We start from the raw sequence: 7,435 nt of genomic DNA, 5'->3' as shown, positions 1-7,435 counted from the left end.
GATAGAACTCAGGACCACACCTGCTCAGGAGTGGCTCCACTCACAGTGGACTTGGCTGTCCCCCATCAATCACTAAGAAAATGCCCTACAGACTTGCCTACAGCCCAATCTTAAAGAGGCATTTTCTCATTTGGGGTTCCCTCCTCTCAGATGACTCAAACCTGTGTCATAAGCACCAACATGCAGACAACTTCCAGCTGCCCCAGGGCTTTGATTTGTCTGTCTCCACTGCTAACAGAAGTTACTCAAATGGTCATTCATTTGTCCACACATCTGTCCACCCCTCCATCTGTCTGGATCTGGTCCTGCCCTTTGCCTCCAGATACTGTACCTCATTTGCATATCAGATTGAATCTGAGGTTCAGCTCAACAGCACTTTCAGCAGTGTCCATCAGAAACTCCCCACAGAGCATCCCCTTTGAGTCTCTACTCGCTTTCTGCTCGCCTCCCATCTAGCTTCTTTTGAACTCTTTGTTAACCTTTTATAGCTATCCTGTAACCTACACACACACACACAGACACACACACCCATTTTGTAGAATGTGTGATCTGTGAATTAATTGGTAATTAAGATTGGAATAAAATAACCTGGGTTTTGCTTGACCAGCTATCAAGGGAAATTGGGACTATTTGGCAAATTAGAGGCCATAAAACTGATATACGTTGTAAAGTCATTGCTATTTAATCTGGCAGTGTGCACATGCCGTGGAAAGACATAAGCCAGTCTATGTTTTTGTCAGTGCATTCACAACCAGCATGCTGGATAACATCACCACTCAACATACTTCCATGGGCATCTTCAAATACTCATGGATAGCATACCATAGAGAGCTCCAGGTTGCAGATGACTCCGCTCTCCTAAATAAAAAAGCTATTATTTTACTATAATACTGTCTGACCTCAATACAAGCTGAGTGAGAGAATAATTGGACAATGATAAAATTGTAAACTCCAGTGTCATCCTATACCCGGGCTTATTTTGTATAATAATAACAATAACAATCTGAACTGATTTATGCACAGCCTGCATGCACTCTACTGACTTACGTGCAGGCTGCACGATGCTCAACCACAATAAGCAACCATAGAGAAAGACAAAGGAAGAGACTAGGTCTTACAGGGAATGCCAGGAGTAAAACTTTTTACTATACATACATGCTGTCTAAGGCCTGCCACCTAAAGAGAGTGCTTGGGCCCTGAGGAACAATTAGAACCCATGCTGCTTCTCCACAGATTCTGCAATACAACAAAAAGATAGGAAGCTGTTTCTCACTCTGCAGCAGGCACCTGCCTTCCTGGTAACTGAGTAAAACCTTCCCGCTATCCCAGGCCCAGTGCTCCATTTTTTTTTTTTTTTCATTTTTCTGCCAAAGATGATTTGAAGTAGAAACTTAAGAGCTCTTTGGAATGTCATTTGGATGGTGTTTTGCTGGGGTAAACAGGTGAAGGGACATTTTCCTGAAGTGAACACAGGTGAAACACTAAGGCAGACTCGTGAAGGAGCATTTCGCTGATGTTCTACTAAAGTAAGCATGTGAAAAGACATGTGATGAAGGATTCTTCTGCTAATGACATGCGTGTATTTGTCCACCTTAACATTGAGTAGTTTAGCTCCATAGAGAGAAATACACCAGAAAACTTCTGGTGGTGTGTTGTGGCATCCCCCCCATCCCTCCACCTCCCACCCTTCCCCCACACTCCCCCAGCCCTGCTTCTGTGCACTCTGGCTGAGTGGCAGAATGATGTCAGCTGAGACAGACGCACATGCCGAGGCAAGATCCATGGAGGACACATGATGTTTGGAGGATATGAACAGGACTCAATGAACAGTGATGGAGGCTAAGCCAGGCTTGCTTATAGAGCTAGCTGTGCAATGCTTGTCATTCTTGCATCTTAGCTGATCTTCACTTCACTGAGAGAGGCACAGCTGAGAATTTCTCCTGGGATTCCTGTTGGCCCTGGTCCCTCCTGCTGACTTGAGCTGAGGCTGAGGCCTGGCTATCTCTGCTAGGTAGTGCCACCACTGCTGATTTGTTTGCTATCATAACTATACCAAACTGGACTGCTGGTGTATCAGTAACGTGTTCGTGAGTGGATCAAGCTGCCGCTGCTAACCTGTGAACTGAACTGCTGATTTCCAAACAACACAGATGGAAGTTGCTCCAAAGAACCTTTCTAAACAGGTCCACTACCCCACCCCATATTCTTTCTTCTCTACAATCTCTGGTGGGTGGTGGGCTACAAAGGAGGTTAAAGTGTTTAAGAACCGTCCTTGAAAATAAGGATTGAAAAAAATGATTACTAAAAATTACTACACCGAATAACTACATTAGCCCAAGAACCTTCAATAATTCAGAATCCTCAGCTACTGAGGACAGTCTTCTTGGTGTTAACTAACAGAAACCATAAAACTCACCCTTACAGGACTAAAGATAGACAAGACAAACTGACAAACCTAAGAGTCTTACAGATCTCCCAAGAGCTATCCCTGTTCCCTCAAGAAACATCTTACCTTGATTTAGCTGTGTCATGAGTATTCACATTTGCTTGTTTTATTCTGTCCATTTGTGTGTTATTCTATGTTGTGACAGCATGAAATGAAGCTCAGTCTGTCTCTAAAATTCCCTAAAATAACTGAGTAACAAACTCATGGCTGTTTAAATACTTTTTTCATTCATTTTCCCCCCATATGTTGAGATGATGATGATGATGATGATGATGATGATGATGATGATGATGATGATGACAACGATGACGACGATGACGATGGTGGCAGTGGCGGCAGCAGTGGTTATGGTGGGATGATAATGGTGATGGTGATGATGATGTCATCTTGAAATACCTGTTTTGCTGTAGCTTTATGAACTTGATACCCTGGAGTCACCTAGGGAGATAATCTGAGTTGTTCTGTGGGTGTGTCTGGTGTCTTGACTGCCTCAGTGACTGTGGGAAGCACCTTCAGGTAGGGGCCCTGATAAGAGCAGGAGGAAAGCCTTGCCTTTTTTGCTCATGTGGCCCTCAGTCTTGCTGGAGTCTATCTACTCTGTCGCTGCTGGTGGTAATTACTTCTTCATCTTAGAATGGGAGGGCAGGGTGACAGGGGGAGGGGACTTCTGATGTGAAATAAAGCCAGTGGAATTTCTGAAATCTTCTGGTCAGTCTTCCAGATTGGGACTACTAAGGCCCACAGCATCATGGACTGAGAAACTCAGCCTCTCCACACACCACATAAACCAGCACTTCTCACCAGGTAGGGTGTAACCCCTTTGAGGGTTGACATTTAAGGGTCACCTAAGACTATTGGAAAACACAGATATTTACATTACAATTCATAACAGTAGCAAAATTACAGTTATAAAGTAGCAACAAAAGTAAGTTTATGGTTGGGGGTCAGCACAACATGAGGAACAGCATTAAAAGATTGAAGCATTAAAAAGGTTGAGGACCATTGGTGTAAACCAGTCTAATAAATCTTTTAATCCCTGTTCATCCTATCAGGTCTGTTCCCCTAGAGAACCCTGACTAATATTCCTGCCTTAAACGTGTGTGTGTGCCTACTGTGTGAATGTGGGTGTCTAGGGCTATGTTAATGGCCTTGTAAGCACATACTTAGAAACTTACCTACTTGCTTGCCTTCCTAACAGCTATCCAATGTATCTTTGAATCTCTTGAATATTTCCTAAAATCTCAAAATGTTGTTGATATAAAAGAACATTCATTGGGGTCACAAGATGAAAGTTTCACAAGTTGATGAAATTTGACCTTGGATAAAGAGATTTTAATAATGACTTCTTACCAAAACAAGTTCTTAAAAATTATTAACTTTCTTTTACTTATGTAATAATAATGTGTAACAAAAATAATAGGACATAAAAATGGCGTATGTCATTTGGGATGCCTCTGGGTAATATATATTGTAAAACCTTGTTTGGAAAATTGCTATGGATTTCTTTTTCAAAAGTATTTTTAATAAACAAATGTTCAGTGTGAGGACTTGTTTGTTTGTTTGTTTGTTTGTTTGTTTGAGACAGGGTTTCTCTGTGTAGCCCTGGCTGTCCTGGAACTCACTCTGTAGACCAGACTGTCCTCTAACTCACAGAGATCCACTTGTGTCTGCCTCTTGAGTGCTGGAGATAAAGGCATTTGCCACCACTGCCTATGGGGGCCTAGAAAATGCCTCCATATGATCAGGCTACAGCCTGTAGGGCATTTTCTTAATGGGTGATTGAAGAGAGAAAGCCTAGCCATTGTGGGTGGTGTTATTCTTGGTAGTCCTGGGTTCTATAAAATAGCAGGCTAAGCAAGTCATGAGGAGCAAGCCTGTGGGAAAAAAAATCTCGCGGAGGGGGGGGGAGGGAGTCCGGCGTCGGGGTCTCGGCGGCAGGCTTCCCACACCTCCACAGAGGGTCCCACATTCACGCAGCTGTCGGTGGGTGGGCCAGCTGCTGCATCAGCAAGGATCTAGGGTTCCAAAAGCTGGGAATATGGCGGCGAGACCAGGTGACACGTGGAGTCCGGTTTTCCAAAGCTTTATTGTTCATGGCACATTGAGTGGGTATAGATGGTATGCGCTTCCCCCCCACACACACACCCCAAAAGCCAGGGGAGCCTGACTTTTATAGGGAGGGGAAAAGGGGAGGGAATAACTTAATTAGCTACGCCCCTGGCCTTTAGATAACTCATTAATATTTAAATCTCTGGAGGTGGAGACCTCTACCTGTGCTACCTGATTGAAGGTTGCAGGTTAAATGGAGTTACCTCGTCCAAGGCCCAATATCCTTTTTTCTTTTTTTTCTCATTAAACTTGTTTTAATGGATCTCAAATTTCTGTGACAGCTTTTTAGTCAAGTTGTTTCCATTAAAAAGTACTGATTTTGAAAACTAATAACTTAAAACTGCCACACACAAAAAAAACGGTCCACAAAACATTCTTTCCTTCTGAAGGTTTTACGATGCATTGTTATGATTAACCAGTCTTTTACTATTAAACTTAAATGGCCAACTGAGACAAACAGTTCTGAGACCGTTCTTCTACCACTGAGTAAGACTGGGGTGGCAGGTGGCAGGGATAATATTCATTTAGCCTTCTGAGCTTTCGGGGGAGACTTGGTGACTTTGCCGGCTCCAGCAGCCTTCTTGTCCACAGCTCTGATGACACCCACAGCAACTGTCTGCCTCATGTCTCGAACAGCAAAACGATCAAGTGGAGGATAGTCAGAGAAGCTCTCAACACACATGGGCTTGCCAGGAACCATATCAACAATGGCTGCATCACCAGACTTCAAGAATTTGGGGCCAGCTTCCAGCTTCTTACCAGAATTACGATCAATCTTTTCTTTAAGCTCAGCAAACTTGTGTGCTATATGGGCTGTGTGACAGTCCAGAACAGGAGCATAGCCAGCACGAATTCAGCCTGGATGGTTCATGATGATCACCTGAGCAGTGAAGCCAGCTGCTTCCATTGGTGGGTCATTTTTGCTGTCACCAGCAACATTGCCACGTCTAACATCTTTGACAGACACATTCTTTACATTGAAGCCCACATGGTCCCCAGGAAGAGCTTCACTCAAAGCATCATGGTGCATTTCAACGGACTTGACTTCAGTTGTTACATTGACTGGAGCAAAGGTAACCACCATACCAGGTTTGAGAACACCAGTCTCCACTAGGCCCACGGGGACAGTGCCAATACCCCCAGTTTTATAGACATCCTGGAGGGGCAGTCGAAGAGGCTTGTCAGTTGGACAAGTTGATGGCAGGATGCAGTCCAAAGCTTCCAGCAGCATGGTGCCACTGGCACTGCCATCTTTTCAGGTGACTTTCCATCCCTTGAACCAAGGTATATTAGCACTTGGCTCCAGCATGTTGTCACCATTCCAACCAGAAATTGGCACAAATGCTACTGTGTCAGGATTATAGCCAATTTTCTTAATGTAGGTGCTGACTTCCTTAACGATTTCCTTGTATCTCTTCTGACTGTATGGTGGCTCGGTGGAATCCATTTTGTTAACACCGACAATTAGCTGTTTCACACCCAGGGTGTAAGCCAGAAGAGCGTGCTCACGGGTCTGCCATTCTTGGAGATACCAGCTTCAAATTCACCAACACCAGCAACAACAATCAGGACAGCACAATCAGCCTGAGATGTGCCTGTAATCATGTTTTTGATGAAGTCTCTGTGCCCTGGGGCATCAATGATAGTCACGTAGTATTTGCTGGTCTCAAATTTCCACAGAGAGATGTCAATAGTGATACCAAGCTCACGCTCAGCTTTCAGTTTGTCCAAGACCCAAGCATACTTGAAGGAGCCTTTTCCCATTTCAGCAGCCTCCTTCTCAAACTTTTCTATGATTCGTTTGTCGATTCCACCACATTTATAAATCAGGTGGCCGGTTGTGGTGGACTTGCCAGAATCTACGTGTCCAATTACGACGATGTTGATGTGAGTCTTTTCCTTTCCCATTTTTACTTTGAATTAGCGGTGGCTTTCACAACACCTGCGTAGGGGTTTCGCTTGTGTTTTTTCACAGGACCAGCCCAAGCCTATCTGGGTCCCTGCCAGAAATGTCTGACACCAACCCACCAACCAAGAAGATGGCCTGCTTCTCACTGACAGATCAAGAATCGAGGATGAGGAGGAGAAGGCAAAGGAGTCACCATGCCCAGAGGAGCAGCAGGATCTCCTGGAAGGACATTCATGACCTGATAACAGCTTCCCAGGCCATGTGCCCTCCACAAGCCCCCCTCTCCTCCATTCTCTTGGCAGTTTTTGCTATCCTTCATGCTAACTCTGCTACCGCCCAGCCTCCCCCCAGCCTTCCCAACACCTACCATTGGAGATTCTATGCTAGGGAAACCTATAACGGACACAATAAAGTTATAGGAACCCAGGACTGCCCACTTGAAGGATGTTGAACCAAGATTGAGATCCCCCTACACCCAGAATCCATCTCCACTATCCCCAGCCCTTTTCTCTGCTTTCCTTACCGAAACACAGGTGAATGTCTCCAGGAGGTCTCCACATATGGAGGTTGCAGATATTGGAGCTGCAGGATGAAATCCACCAGTCGCGGTGGCACCATGCTCACCAACCTTAAAACTCATTTTCAGCTTTCCATCAGCGATCCATGGAATGAACTTTGGCGAACCAGAGTCGTGGGTAAACTTTACCCCAATGGCTATGCCAGACACCCGGTAGCTGACCTGCATGTCTCCTGTGAACTTGTCCCTGCCCCCAAATCAGCCTTTACTCATGCAAATATTATCCAACAGGAAAACCAGTCTCAGGAGGAACTACAAGCTACCCCCTCCTGGCTACAATACATCCAATATACAGCAGACCTCCTTCCCCTGATGACCAACCCATCCCAATTCCTCCCAATGCTTTTTCTGTGCCTCCCTCTCCTGACCATTATTAACAGCCATTCCCATTAAC

The 7,435-nt window shown here is 44.8% G+C and overlaps 1 pseudogene; it reads right to left on the bottom strand.

The window, feature by feature from the left end:
- Positions 1 to 4,849: 4,849 nt before the first annotated feature.
- LOC117715623 (elongation factor 1-alpha 1 pseudogene) lies at positions 4,850 to 6,502 on the bottom strand (annotated as a pseudogene).
- Positions 6,503 to 7,435: the final 933 nt, after the last annotated feature.

Source organism: Arvicanthis niloticus, chromosome 9, assembly GCF_011762505.2.
Source record: "Arvicanthis niloticus isolate mArvNil1 chromosome 9, mArvNil1.pat.X, whole genome shotgun sequence".
NCBI classification, from domain to species: Eukaryota; Metazoa; Chordata; class Mammalia; order Rodentia; family Muridae; genus Arvicanthis; species Arvicanthis niloticus.
This window is presented reverse-complemented; position numbering and strand designations above follow the sequence as displayed.